This window comes from Sminthopsis crassicaudata, chromosome 3, assembly GCF_048593235.1.
Source record: "Sminthopsis crassicaudata isolate SCR6 chromosome 3, ASM4859323v1, whole genome shotgun sequence".
Lineage (NCBI taxonomy): Eukaryota > Metazoa > Chordata > Mammalia > Dasyuromorphia > Dasyuridae > Sminthopsis > Sminthopsis crassicaudata.
The window spans coordinates 53,055,308-53,082,378 of record NC_133619.1 but is presented as its reverse complement, the minus strand read 5'-3'; the positions used below and the strand labels follow the sequence as shown (position 1 = coordinate 53,082,378).

Genomic DNA, 27,071 nt, shown 5'->3' with positions numbered 1-27,071 from the left:
GAATCACAAATAAAATTGGTCAAATAAAGGAGCTCTTAGGCTAGAGCCTAAATTAGGGTTCAATACAGAAGGCTGATTATTACCAGGCACATGCACAGATGAAGGAGTTTTAAGCCAGGAATTTGCTTTACTTCCTTCTGTTTAATGTGTTCCTAGTCATTTGTTTGATATGTTGACTATAATGGAATAGCATTGTGCTCTACGAAATGATAAACAGGATCTTTCGGAAAAATTTGGAATGATTACATGTACTGATACAAAGTAAAGTGAACATAATCAGGAGAACATTGTATATAGTAACAGTGATGTATGAAGAACTGTGAATGACAACTGTTCCACAACACTAAGCAAAATACTTGCTAGCAAATGAAGAGTACATGTAAAGCCCTGTGTTAAGCAATGTTAGAAATGGCATAAATGAAAGCAGAAGTCTTTTTCTAACTTTAAGAAAACTTAAAGTTTATTTTATTTTATTTTTTTGTTTTGTTTTTTTGTTTGTTTGTTTTTGTTTTTGTTTTTCCTGAGGCTGGGGTTAAGTGACTTGCCCAGGGTCACACAGCTAGGAAGTGTTAAGTGTCAGAGACCAGATTTGAACTCAGGTCTTCCTGAATTCAGGGCTGGTGCTCTATCCACTGTGCCACCTAGCTGCCCCCAAGACTTAAAGTTTAATTGGAAACACTGAGCAAATACTTTTCCCCTACCCCCACTTTGTATTTCAGATTTCTTTCCTTTATGGCTCTTCCTGGACCATTCTCTCCAAATTATACTCTCTGTCATCTCACAGCTTTCAACCTATAGAATACAGAACAGAGATTTGTCAGGGCTTCCTTAGTAATCAAACAGCTATGCAAGCAAACAAAGATTCTTCAATTCCTTTCCCCCACTAAGCTACTATCCCATTTACTCATTCCTCCCTTTTACTACCACATTTAAAAAAACATGTAGCCTACATCTTATACAATTTCTTTAATTGACCTTATTTTCAAATATAATGGCCATTTCTAGTCTTCAGTCTCCTTGACCTCGTTTGATTTATTAACCATGTCTTCTTCCTAAATACTCTACCCTTTCTTAACTTCCAGGATGCTATCTTCTGTTTTTCTTTAACTCTCTGACATATAATCTTACACAACTATTAAATGAAAGATTTTCTATATGAAATGCTTCTTTAACTGGATGACTTAGAAATTACTCAGACACCATGCTGGATATAGTGCTTATGAGAAGATATTTGAGATCTCTTTTTTGCCAACTTAGTCTCTTCATCTGGCATAAGTGAAAAGTATAAATTCTGCTATTAGTTTCTTTCAACAGATTCTGGTTAAGCAACTATTATGTACAAAACAGAAGGAGGTAATATGGTAATTAGAACAATTAATAATGTGGTATAATGTAGAGGTATCAGCCATGCAATGTTTCTGACTGAAGTACAAATCAGATTAAAATGTAATTGGGAAATATTTAGCAAAATAATTAAAAATAAAACAGAATATAGTTAATATTAATATTTGGTATTAGCAACAAGATTACAGAAACTCATCCTCAGGATAATACATTAGGATTTATTACAGGAATGCAGGATTGGTTCAATATGAGGAAAACTATTAGCATAATTGACTATATCAATAACCAAACTAACAAAAATTATATGATTATCTTAATAGATGCAGAAAAAGCATTTGATGAAATCCAACATTCCTATTAAAAACACAAGAAAGTATAGGAATAAATGTACTTTTCCTTAAAATGATCAGTAGCATCTATTTAAAACTATCAGCAAGCATCATATGTAATGGGGACAAACTACAGCCATTTCCAATAAGATCAGGAATGAAACAACACTGCCCACTATAAATATTACTATTCAATATTATATTAGAAAAGCTAGCTTTGGCAATAAGAGAAGAAAAAGAGATTATAGGAATTAGAGTAGGTCATGAGGAAACCAAATCATTCTTTGCAGATGACAGAATGGTATACTTAGAGAATCTAGAGAATCAACTAAAATACTACTAGAGGCAATTCAAAACTTTACCAAGGTTGAAGGATACAAAATAAATCCACATAAATCATCAGCATTTTTATATATTATCAACAAAGTCCAGCAGCAAGAGATACAAAAAGAAATTCCATTCAAAATAACTGTTGATAGTATAAAATATTTGGGAATCTGTTTGCCAAGGGAAAGTCAGGAGCTATATAAACACAACTACAAGCACTACATGAAAACAGCGACAAGCACTTTCTTCAAGTCAGAACTAATCAGTTGGAAAAATATCAAGTACTCATGAGTAGGCTGAACAAATATAATAAAAATGAAAATGCTACCTAAATTAATCTATTTATTTAGTGCCACTCCAATCAAACTCCCAAGAAATTATTTTATAGAGCTAGAAAAAAATAATAACAAAACTTATCTGGGAGAGGAAAAGGTCAATAATTTCAAGGGAATTAATGAAAAATAATGCCAATTAAGGTCACCTAGCTATGTCAGATCTAAAATTATATTATAAAGCAGCGGTCATCAAAACCATTTGGTACTGGATAAGAAACAGGGTAGTCAATCAATGGAATAGGTTAGGTTCACAGGATTAAATAGTCAATAATATACTAATCTAGTATTTGACAAACCCAAAAACTCCAGCTATTGGAATAAGAACTCACTATTTGACAAAAAGTTCTGGGAATATTGAAAACTAGTATGGAAGAAACTAGGTACTGACCCACCTAAGATAAGATCACCAAGATAAGATCAAATTGGGTTCATGATTTAGTCATAAAAAGTGAAATTATAAGCAAATTAGAAGAACATAGGCTAGTTTACCTCTCAGATCTGTATAGAAGGAAGGCATTTGTGTCCAAATAATAACTGGAATTCACAATTGAACACCTAATAGATAATTGCAATTATATTAAGTTAAACAGTTTTTGTACAACAAAATTAATGCACATAAGATTAGAAGGGAAGCAATGAATTGGGAAAACATTTTTACATTTAAGAGTTCTGATAACAGTCTTATTTCTAAAATATATAGTGAATTGACTCAAATTTATAAGAATTCAAGCCATTCTCCAATTGATAAATGGTCAAAGGATATGAACAAACAATTTTTAAATGAAGAAATTAAAACTATCTCTAATCCTATGAAAAGTGCTCTAAATCACTATCAGAGAAATGCAAAGTTAAGGCAACTATGAGATAACACTACACACCTCTCAGATTGGCTAAAATGACAGGAAAAGACAAGATGAATGTTGGAGGGAATGTGGGAAAAATGAGACACTAATACATTGTTGGTGGAACTGTGAATGGAGTTCTAGCCATTCTGGAAAGCAATTTGGAATTATGCTCACAAAGTTATCAAACTGTGCATACCCTTTAATCCAGCAGTCTTAAAGGAAAGAAGGGGACTCACATATGCAAACATGTTTGAGACAGCCCTTTTTATAATGGCAAGAAACTGCAAACTGAGTATATGCCCATCAGTTGGGGAATGGCTAAATAAGTTATAGTATATGAATGTTATGGACTATTATTGGTTTATAAGAAACAATTTGGAGGATGATTTCAGAAAGGCCTGGAGAGAGTTATGTGAACTGATGCTAAATGAAATGAGCAGAACCAGGAAATCATTGTACATAGCAATATCAATATTATAGGATGATCAATTCCAATGAATGTGACTCTTTCCAACAGTGAGATGATTAATGCTAGTTCCATCAATGATGGAGTGATCTTGTGATGAAGAGAGCCATCTACACCCAGAGAGAGAATTGTGGGAACTGAATATGGATCACAACATAACATTCTCACCCTTTTGTTGTTTGATTGCATTTTGTTTTCTTACTCATTCTCTTTCCTTTTTGATCTTATTTTTTGTGCAGCAAGACAATTGAATAAATATGTTTACACATATTGAAGTAAATATATATTTTAACATGGATATCATATTAAATTGCTTGCTATCTAGGGGAGGGGGTAGAAGGAAGGAAAGGAAAATCTGAAAGACAAGACTATGCAAAAGTCAATGTTGAGAAATAATTATCTGTGCATATATTTTGAAAATAAAAAGGTTTTAAAATATATATATATGTATATATACAAATATATATATATATACATATATATATATATATTAATATTTGTTTTTCTAAATCAGTACATAGCCTTCAGGAATCCTTATGAATGATTTAGTGGCCCTCAATTTTATCTGAGCTTGACACCATTGTGTAGTGGATAGAGCCCTGAATTTTAATTTCAGATAACCTTATGAAAACTTAACTTTTGCTGTGTGATCTTGGGCAAGTCACTTAGCCCCAAATGCCTCAGCAAAACAAACAAATAAAAAAACTTAGCTTTTGAAACTGACAAGCTATGTGAACCTGAATAAGCCTCTCAAACTCTGTGTCTGAGAGGATTCTCTGGGACTTACTTACTAAGTTGTAGATAGAATATGATGAATACAGACAAGGAAAAGGAACTGTTTGATTTGGCAATAAGGAGGTCAAGCTTTGTCCAGAAAACTAAAACAAAAGTTAAAACAAATTAATTATTCTAGTAATCTATTGATAGATATTATTTAATAGACCCTAAAGAGTACCTTCATGTACACAAATAATTTATAAGAATTTATTTCGTTTTTATATCACCTATATTCATAATATGATCCCCTCTCCCTTTTAGATAACCAGAGTTTTTATCAAATAAAGGGAAAATAATTTAGAAAGAGTTAATTCAAACTTTACTGGAAAATTTTTGTATTATATGCAATATCCTACATCCCTAGACCTCTGCCTCAGCATGGAAGGGGAAAACTATCTTTTCATATACATTTTTTAGATTGTACATGGAAATTACAATATTGCTCCATATAGTTGTGATGATTTTAAATTTTGGTTTTCATTTATATTGCTATAGTTATCCAAGCCAAACCAAAACAAAAAATATATAAATCATCTACTATGTAGCAGATATTATGCTAAGTGCGGGGGAAACAATTAAAAAAAAATGAAAAACAGTTCCTGCCCATAATCTACAAAGCTCTAAAAAGATAGATGACATACAAGCAGAAGCATGGAATCAGGAGTGAAAGGTGACTTTCAGGGGTTCCAGGCATGGGTACTGGGTGAAGCAGCAGATGCAAAGTATAATTTATTCTACTTACTTCAATTTGAATCTATTCAAGGAAGTCTTCCAATGCTTCTTTATATTCATTCTATTTATTATTACTTATAGGAAAGTATAATAATACATTCAAGTTCTACAAAATACATCCATTTCCCAAGGAATGAGTATCTATTTTTCTTCCTGTCCTTTTCCATTACACAAAGTATTGTTGTAATTAGTTTGATATATAAAGGATGTTTCTTTTTATCTGTGATCTCCTTAGTATCTAGAAGTGGAACTCTTGCTTCAAAGATTATGGACATTTTAGTCAGTTTCATAGCATAATTTCAAATCACTTTCCCTAGACTATTTTCTATGCATAATCTTCTCAATCATAAAGATAATTTACGAGTGAAATAGCAAAACCTAAACTAACAACTAATCAATGCTAGACATAGTATTTCAGGGAAGGAAAAGCAGTGGATTTAGAATCAGTGATTCTCCATTTGAATTTTGGCTCTGCTATGTGTGAATTTGGGCTAATTACATCATTTTTCTAGTCCTCATTTTCCTCATATAACAAATGATAGTTATGCCAGATTATTTCTAAGTTATCTTCCAGTTCTCATTTATTTCTCAATTCTCTGGATGACCTAGTAGTTTTTCTGTGGAACTTTGGAATCAACAAATTATAACTAAACAATGAATGATATTTTAGTGAAAAACAGACACTTGACATTTATGGTTTAACAACTTTGTTATACTCTGTTGGAGTGGGAAACGAAATAGTGTCCCCATAGGCAAGGAACTAAACAAGAGAAACTAGTCATTTACCCAGTTGGTTAGGCTTGGAAGCTGGCATCAACTTCAAGACCAGCTGCTCCTTTCTGAAAGATGAAGGGCAGCTGTACAAACACAGAACCCTCTCCCCCCACTTCCAGCTCACTCAATGAGGATCATTGCTGTGGGTGGCTGCCATGGGGACAGGAGATGGAACACAAAGGCCCAGGCCAATCTCTCCTAAATGTTCTTTCAAATTGCATTTTTCTGCAGGTTTCCAAAACTGTTCCAACCAAATATCAAGAATAGATGAGTAATAGAAGAATTATGGATCAGTATCAATGACAGATCAGCAGATAAAGGCGAAAAACTGCAATTATGGAATCATAGATTGTGAGAGATGGAAGGATACATAGCTACCATCCAGTTGTATCCATACATAGTATCACCATGACTGACATGATCCTCTAGCCTCTGTTAAATGATTTCCAAGATGGGGGAAATCCGGTGTCTCTTCATACAGCCCATTCTACTTTTAGATATATTTGACAAACTTTTCCCTCCCGATATCAAGTCCAAATTTATCTCTTAATTTTTTAACCATTGTTTTGCCTTTTGGAGTCATGTAGAATATATCTCTAAATCCTTCTCCATATGACAGACCTTCAAATACTTGAATTGGTTATCATCATCGGTGACTCAACTCTTGACCCTCTCGTTGCTCCTTTGTTCCTCAACTGACCTCCATATGATATGAAATCTGGAGATTGCTCTCCAGAATGGTAGGATTCTTTCACAACTCCACCAACAATGCATCACTGTCCCAGTTTTCCCACAGCCCCTCCAACATTCATAGTTATTTGTTCCTGTTATCTTAGCCAATCTGACAGGTGTGTAATGATATCTCAGAGTTGTCTTAATTTGCATTTCTCTGATCAATAGTGATTTGGAACACTCTTTCATATGAGTGGAAATAGTTTTAATTTCATCATCTGAAAATTGTCTGTTCATATCCTTTGACCATTTATCAATTGGAGAATGCCTTGATTTCTTATAAATTGAAGTCAATTCTCTGTATATTTTGGAGATGAGGCCTTTATCAGAACCTTTAACTGTAAAAATGTTTTCCCAATTTGTTACTTCCCTTCTAATCTTGTTTGCATTAGTTTTGTTTGTGCAGAAACTTTTTAATTTGGTGTAATCAAAATTTTCTATTTTGTCATCAATAATGGTCTCTAGTTCTCCCTTGGACACAAACTCCTTCCTCCTCCACAAGTCTGAGAGGTAAACCATCCCATTTTCCTCCAATTTATTTATGATTTCATTCTTTATGCCTAAATCTTCGACCCATTTTGATCTTATCTTAGTATGTGGTGTTAAATGTGGGTCCATGCTTAGTTTCTGCCATACTAATTTCCAGTTTTCCCAGCAGTTTTTGTCAAATAATGAATTCTTATCCCAAAAGTTGGGATCTTTGGGTTTGTCAAACACTAGATTGCTATTTTTATTCACTATCTTGCCCTGTGAACCTAACCTATTCCACTGATCAACTAGTCTATTTCTTAGCCAATACCAAATGGTTTTGGTGACTATTGCTTTATAATACAGTTCTAGATCAGGTACAGCTAGACCACCTTCATTTAATTTTTTTTCATTACTTCCCTTGAAATTCTCGACCTTTTCCCTCTATCTCTTAAGTGCCCATACTTGGAAGCTGGACCCTGTAAGTCTGGACTGTTGTAATCTCTTCACAAACATTACCTCATTTTTTCCTTTCTTTGAAAGTGCTTCATAGTAATTTTGATTGTTTATTTTTAGATTTAGTGCTAAAAAGAAACTTAAATGTCATAAGATCCAACTGCCTCATTTTGGAGATGAGAAATAAAATGACTACATAGAACTGAGATATAAAGAATGTCCTCTCGTTTCAAACCTAGGACTATCTCCACTACATCTGCCATATTTACAAAAGTCTTTCTCCAATAATGTGTTTGAAGCTTCAGGGTTTCTTTAAGTTCTTCCTAGAATGCTTCATTTTTCTGTGCTTCTCTAAAGAGTTTGGATGAGCCATCCTTCCATTCAGTGGTAATTTCCTTCTTGTTTTGTTTATTCAGAGAATGTCAAGATTTTTATGATTCAGCTCCCTAAGAAATATGTCTATTCACTGAAACACAAACAAGAATCTTGCAAATAGAGGACTAACAATCAAATTAAATTTTATAGAAATTCTGAAAGTCTTTGCCTTTTTTTTTTTTAACACTATCTTCATTACTGCAGAAGTAGCATAGGGCAGTACAGGATTGAAAGTCATCATGTATTTTTCTTTGTGTCATGGATTATCATGGCCAAATGGAGGTGAATTATTCCATCTTTAACTGAATCAATCCTCAAACACTACTTCATTCTCAATGCTTTTTCAGTATTGTAGAGCCTGTCAGAGGTTATGGTGAACTATCATAGTCTTTAAGAAGTCAGAATTAGCTCCAGACCACAATGAGACATTCAAATAGGAGTCTGTGGAGGAAATCTAACTAAGAATAGTTAATCAAAGTGTATTTAAGAGTAAAAATGGAATTGAGACAACAAATAGAATAAAGACGGGAAAAGATCTATCTAATACTGGAACAATTTTTTTCACTATCAAAGACAAAGGAATCACCATACTTGGAGTTGACATCACAGTCCTGGATGTGCTTGTGGAGGCCTTAGGAATGACAATGAGGAGAACAAATATGAGGAAAGCAGCTGGATTAGACTAAGGAGCACACGCTGGAGGAAGGTATCATTGTTAGGGCACCAAAGGATTGATTGGCAAGAAGGAAAGAAACATGCAAAGGGTATTGAAAAAAGTCAGATCCACAAGTAAAACCCAATATGCCTACTCTCTTACCTATATATAAGTCTTTATGTAAGTTACCTATATACAAAAAAAGACAAAGTGTACAAAGAAGTTATATGGATAGGAAGCAATCGGGCTTTCAAAAGTGATGCTCAGAAATGAACCACATCTTTCATCTTTTACAATTGACTGGACATTGATACTATTAAATCTCATTATGCTCATTGCTTTGTCAACTATCAAATAATGTTTGATTCTGTAGAACAAAAACTATTTTAAATGCTCTTTTCTCACAACTTGTTTCCCATACACACATCAATATCATTAAGATTCTGTGAAACAAAATATAATGTAAATCATTAAGATTCTTTGAAAGAAAATATAACATAAATAACTTTATTTGATGATCACTGTATCATAAACATCAGAGGAGGCTTAAAGCAAAGATGCATATGTTTAAAACAGACTTATACAATATATTATGGAATTGAACAGAAACAAGAATGTGGGATGGATTTTGAGAAACCACAAGTTATACTTCATGACCCTAAGTTTCCAGTGGAAATATTTTTTAAATATCAAGAATCCTGTAAGCATTCCAGTGTCATTGAGACATGGGATATAATTGTCTTCAGAGAATGAAAGTTGAATATCACAGAGATGGCAATGAAGAAGCAAAGAATGTGATAAGAAGAGAAGATGGATTGATCAAATGACAAAGGTGAGACGACAGACCTCCACTGAAACCCACTTAATGTTTGGAAAAATTAAGGAAAGCATCCAGCACATTGATTAGACTCTTTTCAGTGAATCTGGGGAAGGGCATAGACAGGAAGTACACTGGATGGACAGGCAGAGACGATTGACTTTTGGCATTGGTTGAGATAAGAATATAGACAGGGGCCAGATGCAAGTTCAGCGATTCAGGGGATTTCCATTAGAGGAAACAATATGTCATCACCTTCTCTTCATTTTATAGAGATTTATGTAGATTTTTGTAGATTACCAAGAGGTTAAATGACTTGTAGCTGATCACATGGTTAGTATGTGTCAGAGCTAGAGTTTGAGCTCATTTAAGTCTTTTTGCCTTTGAGATTAGATATTTATATACCATAACCTGTTCCCTCATACACTATTGAAGAGAATTCCCAAATAGATGAGTCACAGATCTGTTGACTATTTGAATATCTCGTTCTTTAGCCCAATATGGTTTCTTCAGAGAAGCAGCATCAGCAACAACAGAAAAAAGAAGTATAAAGAAGAGAAGGAAGAAGATAAAAAAAGAAGAGAAGAAAAAGGAGGAAGAAAAGAAGACAAAGATGCATTTGTATATCTCGTTAAGATTTGCAAAGCACTTTATAAATATTTAATTTTATACTCATAACAAATCTAGGAGATACATTAACATTCCATTTAACAGATGAGAAAACTAAGGGAAGCAGAGAATAAATGACTTGTCCATTGTTACATAGCTAGTAAGGAGCTGAAGCTCTATTGCAGGCCAGATCTCCCCAGCTTCAGGTCCATCTATCCACTGCAAAAACCTAGTGAATTAAACTACTTTTGCCCAATTTGGCTTATTCTATATCATATTCTGTCTGATCCACAGAATTTTGTAGTCAGAGCTTAGGGGTTCACATCCTAGCACTACCATTACTCTTCTTAAGACCCTGAGGAAATTGTGTAACATATCTGGACCTTAATTTATTCATCTGTAAAGTAATGGGAATAAACCATATGACATATGAGGTACTTTCAAGGATTATAATTATGATAATGTGATTTTTTGACTTGAACATACTCTATGTATATTTATATCTCTGTACATATGTAGATATATACACATGTGTGATATTATTACACTTTAACATATATCTATAATCATTTGAGGTTTAATCATATTACTGAAAAATGTATAAAATCCAATACATTCATATGTATTTGCCTAAGAACGATCTTTGGTGAAAAACAAAGTTACACAAAGTTGGTATACTGACCAAAACAGAGAAGTTCATATATTATTTCTTTCTTTCTCCCCCATTCAATCCCTAACAATATAATGCAGTTTTAAAATTTCCAATAACTGACTAGGATCAAGAAACTAAATTAAATGGAGTTAGTGTTTTTATATGTAGATGTATGTAGACATATATATATTATATATTGCTAATTACAATATTTTTAATCATAATGACATGATGATGTTAGGGATAAAATAAAAAAAAAACCTTTCCCATTTTGAATCATGAAAAAAATCAGTCTCCCCCATTTAATGTCCCAAACATGTATGATTTTTTTCCACTAAAGATCACCCTTACACAATGTGACAGGTTACCCCACTTCTCGAGATTACAAGCCATCTGGCTGAGCGAGGAAACAAGCATACCCTCTGTTGTTTAAACATGGGCCTGTTTTCAAGCTGAGATTAAAATAAATATGTGCCAGTCCACACAAAGGCCATAAAGATATTTTTAAAATTATTATCTTATCCAGGGGAGGGCAAAATATAAGGAAATGAAAGAACATTTCTTTTGCCTTATCTTTCCAACTCTAAATTAGGAATTTGAAAAAGTTCAGGAAGTACTTATTTTCTTTTTAACCATTCATAAGCTAATAAAATATTTCTAGGTCATATGATAACATGGAAAACTGACATAATTAAGAACATTATGTTTATTATATCTATCTATTTATATGTGAGTGTTCATATTTCCAATCTCATGTAAGATCCTTGAGGACAGGAACTCTCCTTATTTTTGTATCCATATATTTGTGTTCATAGCTCTTAGTACAGTGCCTGAAACATTGTTGTCTATGTGCCTGTATTTCAGGAGACCAATCAAGACGGCTGAGTAGGAGAAAGCACTTCAGCTAACTCCCCCTGACAATTACTCCAAATGATAGAACAGAATCACAGACTCAGTGCCAAGAGCTAACTGCAGATTCAGACACTTGGGGGGTGAAAAAAAATGTTAACTCTGTGTCCAGAGCTGCTAAGTCAGCAACTCCTGGTTGCCTAGAGCAAATTATTGGAAGACTAAACAACAAAAGATAAACAACTATTATAATGTTTAGGATTCTAAGACACAAGCCCAGAAAAGAATACTTCAATACCTAAAACAAAGTCTTGCACACATAATTAATTAGGATTCCTAAAAGAAATGTGGGGGCAGCTAGGTGGTGAAGTGGAGAGACCATCAGTCCTGAAATCAGGAGGACCTGAGTTCAAATCTAACCTCAGATGCTTAACACTTCCTAGCTGTGTGATCCTGGGCAAGTCACTTAACTCCGACTGCCTCAGGGGAAAAAGAGAAATGGGAGGGTTTTTTTTTTTTTTTTTTATGAGATAAAACAAAATGAGAAAACTAGAAGAAAGAATCAGAAAACAAATGAGAGTTTTTGAGAAGAGAGTCAGAGAGAATTAACAATTTATCATAAAATTACAAACTATTGACAATGCTACCAAGTAATAGAATCCTTGGAGATTAGAATAGACCAAATAGAAGTTAATGTCAAAGACTGGAAAAATTTAAACATAGTATAAAATATCTCATTTTAAAAACTGTTCTAGAAAACAGGATAAGGTGAGATTAATTAAGAATCATCTTATCAATCACCTGACTGCCTATTGATTGACTTGAGTGGCAGGTCCCATAAATATGTTAAACCCAATATATTCCAAATTGAACTCACTATCTTTTCTCCTAAGCCTTCTTTCTAAATTTCTTATTGCTATGTTGTATACCATCATCCTCCCTCTTATTCAGGCTAAGAAGTTATATGCTCCTCCCTTTTTCTCACCTCTCATATCTATTTTGTGATGGGTAGTCCTATCAATTCTATCTCCACATTTTTCTCAAACTTCCCCTTCTTTCTTCTAATATTTTTAACTTCAGGTCTTTCTCATGTCATGCCTGGACCATTTTAATTATGGCTTTGCCTATTTAGCTCTTCAGTCTGTTTTCATTCAGCTGTCAAACTGGTTTTCCTAAAGTGCAAATCCTATTATGTCATTCTAGCTAATACATCTCAGCAGTCCTTTGTAACTAGGTTATCCTCCTCCCTTTTCAGTCTTTTTACATATACCTTATTTCTACCATTCACTCTTTTTATTTATTTTTTATTTTTTTTAATCGTTTTTATTTACCAGATATTTTCATGGATAATTTTACAACATTGACAATTGCCAAACAATTTGTTCCAATTTTTGCCCTCCTTCCCCCCCCCCCCCATGACAGGTCGACCAATACATGTTAAATATGTTAGAGTATAAATTAAATACAATATACGTATATATATACGTGACCAAACAGTTGTTTTGCTGAACAAAAAGAATCGGACTTTGAAATAGTGTACATTTAGCCTGTGAAGGAAATCCGAAATGCAGGTGGACAAAATTAGAGGGACTGGGAATTCTATGTAGTGGTTCATAGTCATCTCCCAGAGTTCTTTCTCTGGGTGTAGCTGGTTCAGTTCATTCCTGCTCTATTGGATATGATTTGGTTCATCTCATTGTTGGAGAGAATCTCGTCCATCAGAATTGATCATCATATAGTATTGTTGTTGAAGTATACAACGATCTCCTGGTTCTGCTCGTCTCACTCAGCATCAGTTCATGTAAGTATCTCCAGACCTCTCTGAAATCATCCTGTTGGTCATTTCTTACAGAACAATAATATTCCATATTATTCATATACCATAATTTATTCAGCCATTCTCCAATTGATGGGCATCCGCATAGTTTCCAGTTTCTGGCCACTACAAAGAGGGCTGCCACAAACATTCTTGCACATACAGATCCCCTTCCTTTCTTTAAGATCTCTTTGGGATATAAACCCAGTAGCAACACTGCTGGATCAAAGGGTATGCACAGTTTGATAACTTTTTGAGCATAGTTCAAAATCACTCTCCAGAATGGCTGGATGTATTCACAGTTCTACCAACATTGTATCAGTGTCCCTGTTTTCCCACATCCCCTCCAACATTCTGCATTACCTTTTGTTGGGATTACTAGGTGAGAACTGAGGTTGTCTGGATGGTGACAAGGTGAGAATTCAGGTTTTCTGGACAATTACAAGGTGAGAACTCAGGTTGACTTGATAGAGGGGGCAAGCTCATTGGCTGGGGTGGTTCTTCCCAGAAGCCCTTGCATTATCCCACGCCCATTCTCTGGGAGGATAAAAAGAGACAGCAATGGGCGCAGAGGGCAGATCGGCCTGAAGAAGGATAAGAGTTGGAGGAGATTCAGAGCCAGGATTCAAGAGGAAGACTCTCTGCATTACATCAGGCCTGACGGGGCTCTCTGCAGGAAGGGAAGTCACTTCTAAGGACAAGAGTTAACAGCAACTGCCTGGAGACAACGGTTCACTACAGGAAGAAGAATCTGCCTGAAAGATTTGAGTAGACACAGCAGATCTCTTCCCAGAGAGCAATCCGGCAGCTTCTAGAGACGACAGCTCACTACAATTGGCGCCCAACGTGGGGCAAGGACTTTTGCTTATCCTGACAAGAGGAGCTAGACCAGACCTTCGCAATTTGGCGCCCGAACAGGGACAGACATGGTCCTGATTCCAGTGGAAAAGCCTCCCATCCAGATCTCAGTCTCTCTGACCCAGAACCGTGAGTAACGAGGAAACTTTGTTAAAGATTAAGTGAGCGTGCTAATAGATAAATAAGGAACTTAACTTGTTAAGGGCTAAACCAGGAATCTCTTATAGCTGAAATGGGGCACATGTTAGCTAAATTCAATCCCTGGACCTCAGCCGACTCAACCTCAGCCCCAGACGCAACCTCAGCTCCATTCAGGAGTGGTACTATAGAGAGTATAATCAAGATAATTGAGGAGCAGAGTTTACTTGTAACCTGGGTACAGATTGCTAAACTCTTGGCTGCATTAAGACACACATCTCCTTGGTTCTTAGAGGAAGAAAAGATAGATGTAGATAAATGGAAGCTAGTGGGATATGAAATGAAAGAATTTCAAGCAAAAAATGGGCCTCGTTCAATTTCTGCAGAAGTATTTTATATCTACAACATAGTTCAATTAGCCTTAAACTATCAAGCAAGTTGTAGGAGAAGGAAAAGTTCTAAAAATGGACAGAGGAGGAAGTGTGAGGAAAAAAGGAAAGATCAAGATCTTTCCCTAGACCAAGAGGATTTAAATGAGGAATTGTGGTATGATTCTCTTGAAGAAGCTTCAACCCTGCCTAGAGAACAGATTATTGACAGGCCCGCATCAACCCCACCTTCAGAGATGGAGGAAGAAAGAGGGGAAGAGGCAGAAACACAAACAGAATTGCCTGTGAAGAAGCCTAAGCCTATGACAAGATTAGAAAAAGCATTGGTTAAAGCTAAGAGAGAAGGACAGGATATAAGTGATTTTATACATGCATATCCTGTGATTGAAAATATTGATTCTGTAGGTCATAAAATGAGAAGATATGCACCTTTAGATTTGAATAAAATTAAGGATTTGAAAAAAGGTTGTACCCTTTATGGGACTACATCAGCTTATGTCAAAATGTTACTAGATGGTTTGTCTTATGAAGTCCTAACCCCAAATGATTGGAAATCCATAGCAAGGATATGCCTGGAACCTGGAGAAAATTTATTATGGCTTTCGGAATTTCATGAATTATGTAAAATTCAAGTCAGATGCAATTTGGAAATAGGAGTTAACACACAATTCACTTTTGAGCACTTGGCTGGTGAAGGTCGGTATGGAGAGAATTCAGAACAGACTGATTATACCATGACAATATATGAACAAATTGCTAAGGCTGCAATAAAAGCTTGGGGTGTCCTTCCTGGACAGAAAGATCGTGGAGAGGCTTTCACTAAAATACAGCAAGGTCCCAATGAACCTTTTGCAGATTTTGTGGGACGTTTGCAAACTGCTGTCAAAAGAACTATTGGAGAAAATGCAGCTACAGAAATAATGACCAGACATCTGGCTAAGGAAAATGCCAATGAGATTTGCAAAAGAATTATATGGGGATTAGACAAAGATGCTCCTTTAGAGGAGATCATAAGACGCTGTGCTACAGTGGAAACAAATGCTTTTTACACCCGGACAATGATGAATGTGGAAAGGCAGAGTCCCTCCTGGCAAGGGACTTCTAGAGAAACTCGGCGATGTTTTCAATGTGGAAAAATTGGGCATCTAAGAGCTCAGTGTAGGTATGGAGATACAGTGAGAAGACAGGGTGAGAGAAGACCTAAAACCCCATGTCCAAAATGCAACAGAGGACTCCATTGGGCATCAGAGTGTAAACTAATTCAGGGAAATAGGATGAGGGGCCCAGATCCAGGGCCCCAGGCAAAAAAGACTTGGGGCATGATGGCAGCTGATGTTACACCTAAAGAGCCTTTAGAAGGTCAGGACTCTGATTTGATCAACCAGCAGAAAAGTAATCACATGGTAGAAAGGGATTACCTGATAAGTGAGCCAAAAGGCAATCAGATTGCAAAAATGGATTACACTTGGGGAGAATACAGGCCTTTTAAACCAACAGGGCTGTGTCCAGTGCAAACAATTCCAATGTAATTGCCAAATGATGAGAAGATATTTAGAAAGTGGTAAATAGAAGGTAATTAGATAGGTTAACTGCCTGGGAGAGAGGGTTTGCTTGTATTTCTTCAGCAGGAGAAGGAATCAGATGGGTGCCAACGAGTCATATTCACCTTGTCCACCAGAGAGAGACAGAAAAAGAGAAAGACCTCAAAATAAAGGAGAAGATCTAAGAAACATCTGACACTGAAAGAGCATGGCTAATAAGAAGACTGTTAAAGAACTTTAAAAACCAGCAGGAATCATTGGACTTCCTCACACAAGATGAGAATAATGGACAATGGACTTATGGACATTTATAAATTTTCAATTTATGATTATGATTATGTTATATACTTCTAGCATGTGTTATGTTACTATGTTACTATGTGCTTATGTAATTTATGTAATTATCTGCAATACTTCCCATATTGATGGATTTATGTTTCAAGGTCATGACTGTCCTATGTTCTAAATCAAAAGAAAGGGGGAGATGTTGGGATTACTAGGTGAGAACTGAGGTTGTCTGGATGGTGACAAGGTGAGAATTCAGGTTTTCTGGACAATTACAAGGTGAGAACTCAGGTTGACTTGATAGAGGGGGCAAGCTCATTGGCTGGGGTGGTTCTTCCCAGAAGCCCTTGCATTATCCCACGCCCATTCTCTGGGAGGATAAAAAGAGACAGCAATGGGCGCAGAGGGCAGATCGGCCTGAAGAAGGATAAGAGTTGGAGGAGATTCAGAGCCAGGATTCAAGAGGAAGACTCTCTGCATTACATCAGGCCTGACGGGGCTCTCTGCAGGAAGGGAAGTCACTTCTAAGGACAAGAGTTAACAGCAACTGCCTGGAGACAACGGTTCACTACAGGAAGAAGAATCTGTCTTAAAGATTTGAGTAGACACAGCAGATCTCTTCCCAGAGAGCAATCCGGCAGCTTCTAGAGACGACAGCTCACTACAATTGGCGCCCAACGTGGGGCAAGGACTTTTGCTTATCCTGACAAGAGGAGCTAGACCAGACCTTCGCAACCTTTCCCTGTCATTCCAGCCAATCTGATAGATGTGTAGTGGTATCTCAGAGTTGTCTTAATTTGCATTTCTCTGATTATTAATGATTTGGAACACTCTTTCATATGACTAGAAATAGTTTCAATTTCTTTATCCGAGAATTGTCTGTTCATATCCCTTGCATTCACTCTTTTTAATCTAATGATAAATGGTCTCCTTGTTGTTCAAATACTATCTTCAGACATTTTCATTTTATGTCCCCCATGCTTAGAATTTTTTTAATTCCCCATTGCCTTATTCTGGACTCTCTGGCTTCCTTCAAGTCTCAGCTAAAATTCTACTTATTACAAGAAGCCTTTCCTGATTCCCCTTAATATTAGTATGTTTGTCTTGCTGTTTATTATGGACACTCATGAATATGCTTTCTTCTATTAATTTTATATATATATATATGTATATATATATATATATATATATATATATATATATATATAAAACAGTTCAATATATACATAACATTGAACTGTTATATATTTTGAATCCACCCTGATGACAATGTTCTTTTTCATTTTATGTTGTTTTGTAATTTCTTTTTTCTTATTCTGTTTTTGTAAAAACAAAACAAAACAAAAAAAAACAGACTTGGGGGAGAGGTTGTAGAGGTATGTTTTTAAATTAAATTTCATCCTTTTTCCTTCCTACCCTCCCAACCCCCAAATGGAAAGGGAGGTACTTTTTTTCTTTCTAGGAAAGAATCTACTTACCTTTTATTTTTACTTTATCTAATGTAAAGGACTAGAACTGAGCAGATGTACTTAATCTAGATGCAAGGTAATCTAGCACTTCCGGCTACTTACCAAATGGACAATTCTCTATTAACATAAGCTTGGAGAATGACCCTCCCTAAGTATTCTGTGCTGGCTCCATAGGTGGGTGTGGACAAAGAAAGGGAAGAGAGATCAAGAGGGTGGAGTAGGATAAGCAGGATCATTATTCTTGGGTGGTGGAGATAGAGGAAAGAGGTGTGGAGATTCCTATATCTAATTCCCTGACTGTGACCCCAAAAGACCAAGAATAAAGATTTTTGCTTATCATGACTCTGGCTGATTCTAAGATATCCAGGGTAACAGCAATCTAAAACTAAATTAAAGATTCAACTAATTTTCATATAAGAATTTCTTTTGTTTCTTTCACATATCCTATGCTTACCTTGTAAAATCATGCTTCAGGTAAGAAGTTCCAGGCAGGTAATTCACGAGACAATTTATAAATCATCCTTGTTTATAGGCCAAAGAATGTTAATACATGCATCACCTATATACCTATATCTACAAGAAAACTTTTTTTTCCCCTTTAGATTGATCAATATAAATATAGACAGATAGATGGATATTCCTATTGACTTTTTTCCCCTTACATCTTATCCCCCTATTGATAAAATTGTCCAATACAAATAAGTTTCTTCTTTTGGAAGGGAAATTCCAGAAAATAACAATAATAAGGGAAATACTTTCCTTTACCCTCATTTTAAAATGGAAAATCATTTCTTATATTTCTCATTTCATGACGAATCTTAGAAAATGTACCATTATTCTAAACAATAATAATTTTTTTTAAATGGGAAAACTTTAGAGCGATTTACAAACATCTAATTCACTCTCTGGAGGCAATGTGAGGATTGTCTATCTTTGACAATATGGTCTGGGGGACTGGGTCTGCTGAATGGCAGATAGAACCCATTCTTACCACTGCAGTAGGTCACACACCAGTGGCAGTTAGTCCTCAAAAATTCTGTGCCATTTGACCCCCAATCGATTCTTACTGTTATATTTCAAAACTTTTATTTTTTCCTTGATTTTCTAATTTCTCTCTGTACTTATTTTAAATATTCATTTTATCAAGCTGCCAATACCTCCCTCACTTCTCCTCATCCTCTCTCTTTCATTAGATATCATCACAATCTGCTTTAGTCAGAATAGAGGGCATAAAGAATGATCTCCCTCTTCTTCCTCCGAAGGAAGCCCTTTATGTTCACTTGTTCTCTTCTGTCATTACATTCTTTTTTTTTTTTTTTTTTTTAAGACCAAACTCACATCATGTACTCTTAACTTCTTATGGGAAGTTGGTCCTTTGATCTTTCCTCATGCTCTTTCATCTTCAATATCTGTCTGTTGTTCCATACTATTTAGAGATATATTTCGATCTGCTTCATTCTTATAAAAACATTCATTTTCTCCTGTTAATTCCTTAAGTTATCATCCTATATCTCTCCTCCCTTTCACTATCAAATTCCTAGCAAAAATACTTATTTTCTTCATTTTCTTACCATATGCTCTTATTTCAGTTCTTGTAGTGAGAATCCCAGCCTCATCTAACTGAGATTATTCCTCTAAGATGTTAATAAGCTCTTACCAGCTAAATTTGAGCTCTTTTCTCACTCCTTTCTGTCTTGATCTTTATTCAGTTTTTGAAGCTGTTTTCTATCTACATCTCCTAGACTTTATCCTCCCTTCATTTCTATAATATCATTCTTTCATACTTTTCACTTTGTTTCTCTTTTCCCATCTTCCTATCTAGACCATCCTTTACCTTCTGCTCCATTATTTTGTGTCTTCATCAAGACTATTCCTTGGATTCTTCTTACTTCTCTCATTACATTTTCTTTTTAGAGATCCCCAAAGAAACTATTGGTTTACTTATGATATTTATTCAGTAAAATATTGCCAAAACTATGTACCCAGATCAATCTTCTCCCTGAACTTACCAAGTGACTACAGAATATGTATAATACCTATTATTCTTTCATGTGGGTGGTATAGAACTCTATCCTTTCCACTTTTCTTTTCTAAATTTATGCCATGTTTCTTTTGAGAAAATCATCATCTTTCTAATCATCCATGTTAGCAACTATGGGGTTATCTTTGAATCTCTCTTCTCCCCTTTCCCATACAACCATACAACAATTGCCAGGTAAGTCTATTAGATTTCATCTCTCCAATTCTGATGTCTTTTCTCCACTTACCAATCCAGTTCCGACCCTCCCCTGTATTATATTAGCCTCATAACTATACTCCTTTCTTTCAGTATCGTCCTTCTTTAATCCATCTAGCCACCAATATATCTTTATAAATTAGGAACTGATTACTTACTCTCTTGTTCAAAAAACTGCCAGTGTTTCCCATTTGTCTACATGATAAAATGCAAATGCTTTAGGATGGCATTTAACACCATAAACATTTCTTCCTACCTGCTTTTCCAATCTTATTAAGCATGACTAACATTTGAAAATTCTATGTTCTAGCCAAACTAGATTACTTAATGTTCCTTAAACAGAATACTCCTGCTCCCACCTTTCTGCACTCATGCCAGCTATTTCCCATGGCTGGAAAGCACTCCCTCTTCATTTTCTTCTCTCTGAGTCCTTTTTTCAAGGAACGGCTGAGGTACAACTTAATCTGTGAATGTTTCCTTAATGTCTTTATTTGTTTGTTTTTTTTCCTCAACTTTTCTTATCCTACATTTATTTGAGTACATTTTGCTTTCTCTTTGTAAAAGTAAACTATTTGAGGGAATTGACTTTAAAAAAAGGCATTTTCTTAGCACCTAGCAATTTGCTTTGCACACAAATGGGGCACAATGAATTTCTGTTGATTTGGAGAAATGAGAGTATAATGGAAGGCATATTTGATCATGTAGAAAGGGTAGGAGGTTATCATGCAGTGGGTTGTTCTTTGATGTCCCAATGAAATAGCAAAAACAACTCTCCACTCTGATAATTACTAAAAACTTTATTTTCCTTTTAAAATAACCAAATCTAATGTATTATAAAAGCAATGTTTCAGCAACTCTTTTTAAAAAAGTTATTATACAAATAAAGACAGGTCTACATAATTGATGTAATAATTATTGTTCATGGGTAACTAGAGTCAATAATTTTTAAAAATAAGTTTTGACAAACTAATCTATTCATGTCATGCCATTTTAATTGAATTACTAAAAAATATTTTACTGAATTAGAAAAAAAAAAAAACAAAGTTCATTTGGAAAAGCAAAAGGTGAAGAACTCCCAAGAAACCAGGGGAAAAAGATGTAAAAGAGGCAGATTCAGTAGTACCAGATCTTAAATTATATTGTAAGGTGAGAGTATTGTTGAAGTGTAGAATTGATAATTTTGATTAAATTAAAATTTTCTTGTATAAATAAAACCTATGCAGCCAAGAACAGAAGAAATGAAGAAAAATTGGGGAAAACTTTCCTAGACAAACTCTCATATAGAATTTGAGAACTTGGAATTTTGCTTTGATGTAGGAAAAGATGAGCCGGTTGATTTAGAAAAACATAGAAAGACTTGGACTTAAGAAAAAATAGATGCTGTCTACATTCAGAGAAACAGATGACAAGTAGAAATAAGCATAGTATGGTCTTACATATGTGTGTATAAGTATGTGTATACATGTGTATATAGATAACTATACACACACACACACACACACACTTAATTATAGCCTTCTTTAGGGTGTGGGAAGGGAAAATAAAGTAAAATATGCACAACAGAAACAAAACAAAGCAAAGAAAAACTAAGCAGCTTTAAAAACAATGTGCAGTATTTATTATACAGGTTTTCTTCAAATGGAAATGTATTTATATTGAATCCTCTTATTCTGCTGTGTACATAGCAATATTTTTTCTTCTTATTTCATATATTTGTATCACATCCACTTAGTGTGGGAGTTCCTGGTCCCTCCTGTCAAAAATCCCCGTCATGCCTCTGAGGTTAAATTTTCCCTATAAAATCTACTTATGGGCCAACCCATGGCTCATGCCTTCCTTTGGGTCAGCCTGGTGTCTACAGCCCCCACATCAATATCAGTGCTTGAGTTTAATTTCATCCCATAGAGTTGCTGAAGAATTAAACTATCACCTAATGTTGAGGTAACTTTCTTCCTCTACCATAGTTGGAAGTAGCCTTCTTTGATTGACTACATAACCCTTTCCTTTCTTCAAAATGAACAGAAAAGACAGGCCCTTATCTCATAACCAGAGGGTTAAAGAGGCATGAATGGGTGTGGGGAGAAATATCCAACATTCTAGTTCACCTCATGGCATGTTTTCTTCAAAATTTAGGGCTAAGTCCTCCATTATCACACTCATCCTCTCCTTGACATCTGGTTTAATATTAAAAGAAAATGGAGAGAAGTGTTTGAAAGAACTGATTTTGGTTAATTTGTATAGTTCTTTTCAAAGCGTAATTGCCAGCTGAAACTTTTATGCTGATAAAGATTTAAAAAATATATTTCTATGGATTAAAAACAATAGAGACAGGAAAAAGAATCATTTAGCAGAATGGCATTCATTGGAATACACCTGTAAATCTCTTTACCATTTGGCACTCCTGAAATTAATAGCTGTTGTGAACACAACATCATGGGGCAGTAGCATTTTTAGGGTACGGATATAGACTTTCCTCTTTGAAAAGAGATTGGTGGCAACTCCAATATGGCACTGTTTATAAAGAATGATAGCTTTTTTTTCCATTTGAAGAGGAGAATATAACCTCAGCTGCAAGCCCATAGATATAGTGCAGACTATTTTCACAGCAATTAAACATATTTTAAGAGACCAAAGATCCAAATCATTAGGGATGCTTTTCTATTTCACATCGCAGATGGGCATGAATATTAAAATTGAGTTCTTGTTACGCCAAGCTCATGTCAAATCTCAATTATATTTATGTTCAACTAATAAGATACCTGGGAAAGTTTACTGTGTTGTGCTCATAGTAAAAGCTAGGCACAACAAAACTTCCTTTCAGATTAATCTTCTGAGAGTCTCAAAATCCTCCTTATTCATTTATTAATTTACTTAGATTCATTAATTGTTTACTGTGTGCTCAGTGCTTTGTCAGGTATCAGAGAAATAAGGATAAAACCAAAATGGCTCAGTGTATTGATTGATGGAATTAAAGTTAGGGAGACGAGTTCAAATCCTAGCAGTATGATCTTGTACTGGGTACTTTCGTCTGCCTTCTTCTGCATCTGCTCAATAGAGATAACAATAGCAGTTACTAGCCAATGTTGTGATAATGATTAAAAATCAGAAAATATTTGTAAAGAATTCTGCAAATCTTAAAGCATGGAATTATTATTTATTCATGTTCAATTTTTATTGATTTCATTTGGGATTTTCTTGGCAAAGATAGTGGAGTAGTTTGCCATTTCTTTCTCCAGCTCATTTTACAGATAAGGAAACTGAGGCACTCAGATTTAAATGATTTGCCCAGGGTCACACAACTAGTAAATATTTGAAGTCATATTTGAACTCCAGAACAATAAGTCTTCATGACTCCAGACCTAACACTGTCCACTAAGTTTCTTAGCTGCATTATGAAACATGATGTAAATATTACCTATGTTTGTAGAAGGAAAGAGATCAAAGACCTCTAGGCTTTTTTGTAGAAAATGGTACCTAAGCTGGAAGAGGCGAAGAAACATTACAGGTATTGAAGTCAGCCTGTACAGAACCACATGCATGGTTAATAGAATGCTGATTAATGTAGAAAATAACATGAATCATTAATTTTACTGTGTTTATGTGAGCATGTAATACTATATATTAGCCTATAATTTAACTTGTGATTAATAATATTTTCCTTTAATTACTTGGGTCAAATTTCCTCTAATAAGATATTTCATCTTAATGATTATTACCATGATTGTCTAGATGCCCTTGACTTGTTTATTACCCAAGGCATCAGAATATCTACTAGAAATAAATTGGAGCAGGAGCCAAATTTGCCAAAATGCTGTAGAACTTGCTGGCCCTTTGCTAGATTCTCCAGAGGACCATAAATGTTGACCCAGTCAGGTAATTTAAAAACAAAATCTATTCCAGGAGGATGGTTGCATACCACTGTATTTAAAAGGCAGGGTATGATGTTCTACTATATAGAGCCACCATATTGTTTTCAGTTGTTGGAACAGTTTATGCCCTTGATCAGCTTGGCATGGTTTCATTTCCCAAGAAACAGAATTGATTCAAGTTTAGCTCTGCATAAATCACTTGATTCAACTTCACACAACTTTCCAGGGAACAAACACTCTGTGATAAATCGCTGACTTCATTTTGGAGATCGATATTTATTGAACTGCATTAACTGCAATCAATAAAACAGTTTTACCTTGAAAAAAAAGAAATTGGGAAGCACCAAACTCCTAAATTTATTTTTAAAACTAAAAAATAGTATTTAGATGAATTCACATTACTTGTTTTACTTTAAAATTTTTATAACACCAAAATCCATTGCTGTTATATATTTTTTAATTAGGCTCTTTCCAGAAAGTTGGTCTTTTTCTCCATCAAATTTTAATGAATAGTCTTAACAATTATCCAGTAATTGGCTATGAAGAAATTGATTTTTTCCCCTTTGTCAACACACTTTGCATTTGTGATCATCTGCTGGTAAAATGGGACAGATTTCATGTCAGTTTTTTTCCTAAAGAGTCTTCATTTTTGACTTTTTGGTTGGTCCTTTGCTTTATTAAAAAAATCAAGAAAAATCAAGAAAAGTAGTCTTTATGAAGGTTTTAACAGCAAAAATTTTGCTGAATATTTTACATTCTATTTTATAAACACCAACATTTTGGATTTTGTAGAAGCTCTGTTGTAATCCATTATTAATAAGTGTGTGTGATTCCCCATGATCTTATCTAATCTTGCATGAAGAGAGCATTTTTCCAGTGAATTGACTGAATCAGTTCTTCCTTGGAAAAACTTTTGGGATAAAAATAATAGTACATTATTATAGGTAAGAAACTGATCTAGTCTAACACTAATAGGAATGCATCATGATTTCATCTGTTGGCATATATATTTTCAGTTAGTTTCAAAATAAAGATAGAGTTCAGACCTTTTGGAATAAGCACATTGTTCCATAAATTCAAGCTATCAGATTCAAAGAATTCCCATGGTTTGACAAATCAAGAATACTTGTGGTTGGTTTATGTATACAGGGTTTATTTAAAGATACACAGAGTTAAAAGTCAGTGATCTCTAGATCACCCTATGCAGCAGCAAGGGTTCTTCTATATGATTCAGTCTCCTCTGGAACCTTCCCTCTTAAATCTCTTGGATGAGATAGCCATTGTTAGGAATTTGTCCCTCATATGTCTGAATTTCTCTTAGTGCTAAGAAACTTGTATTTTAATGGGTAGAATTTGGGGATTGCCTACATAAACTCTATATCAGGCATTCCTAACCTGGGATCTGTGAACCTAAGAAAAGGTTGCCAAATTTCAATAAAATTAATTTCCTTTGTAATTACATGTATGAAATATTATGAACTTAAAAACATTAAGGTTAGAAGGGATTTATAAGCCTCATCAGACTTCCAAAGGTGACAATGCCCCTATAGATTTTGGGGATAAAGTCATAGCTAGATTATTATAAGTCAGATGTTGCCCTAATTGAATATGTCCTAATTTCACTAGTCAATCTCTATATGTGTTCAAAATAAAAAGACAAATTTCAGGTATTCTGGTACCAGTATATACTTTTCTTTTTGTACAAAAGTAGCATAGTTTAATGTCTGGGATATTTTTCCTTTATTTATTTCTCCAACATGGATTCAAGAACAAGACATATTCTCAATTTTTAGCTATTTGTTCAGGCCAGGAGCCATGGTAGCTCCCTCTAGTCTGAAGAACTTACTGACATAGAATGAAGAATATGCATAATGCCTATAATTTCTTCTTACAGTACTCATCTATATAGCAAACACACTAAAATCTTTGAAGATAACTGAAAATAAATTAATTTTGACTAATGTTTTTAAGTCCTCATTAATTTTGTATTCCAGTGAGATAGCATGAAATAGTAATAATATCTTATTACATTATATATGATTACATTTAATGATGTTTCAGAATATTTAAATACAACAGAATTATTTAAGTTGTCTCTTTACTATGTGTATGTGTATATATATATATATATATGTATATATATACTGTACATGACCTAGATAGACATGATCTTGGCTGCTCTGGTCAATGAGTATAGCACGACTTTTTTTTTGTTGTCTGTGAGATTTATCCCCTTCTTGCTCTGAAATTAATGATGTGTGAAGGGCTTAATAACTAAACACTATCAGATCCTCCTGAGGATACCATGTCAAAATAAAAGCAATTTTATTTTGGAAATCTGTTGCACTCTTATGAAAGGACTGTGCCTAGGGTGTTTTATCTGTCACTTTAATCTGTCATGGAAATTAGTTGTTCAGGCACTTCCCAGTTTAGTACAGAAATAGAACCTCCTCAATGCTGAGAAGAGCTGACCCTGAGTTCTTAGGAATAACTGAAAGTAATAGGTATTCAGATTGTTTTTATAGGTAATTGCTCTGGGGAAAACTTACAATGGCATTGATACATGAAAATCTGTCATTGAAAAACCCAAGAAGGAATTAAACATTAAAATAACAACAACTAAGGAAAATCATATATAATCTTCTTGCTAGATGCTTCATGACCCAATTTTACCAAATAGAAATGAGCTAGCAGATATCAAACAAATCTATCTTAAAGAACACTTAGCCTTTGGGCACTTCCAAATTGTTTCTCTCAAGTCTAACTATTTGAATAAAAACTCTTTTGGATTTTAATTTCCCTCATTAAATTCATTTATCATTTCTCCTTGACTTGGCCTGCCTCCAACTTTCATATGGTTCTTGGCTATAGTATGAATAAATGCTAATTTCTTCACCTAACAACCTGGCTTACTCTCCAAAAATCCTT

General features: G+C 34.7%; 1 pseudogene; it reads left to right on the top strand.

Moving 5' to 3' along the window:
* The first annotated feature begins 24,082 nt into the window (after positions 1 to 24,082).
* Positions 24,083 to 24,317, top strand: LOC141564829 (cytochrome c oxidase subunit 7A2, mitochondrial pseudogene; annotated as a pseudogene).
* Positions 24,318 to 27,071: the final 2,754 nt, after the last annotated feature.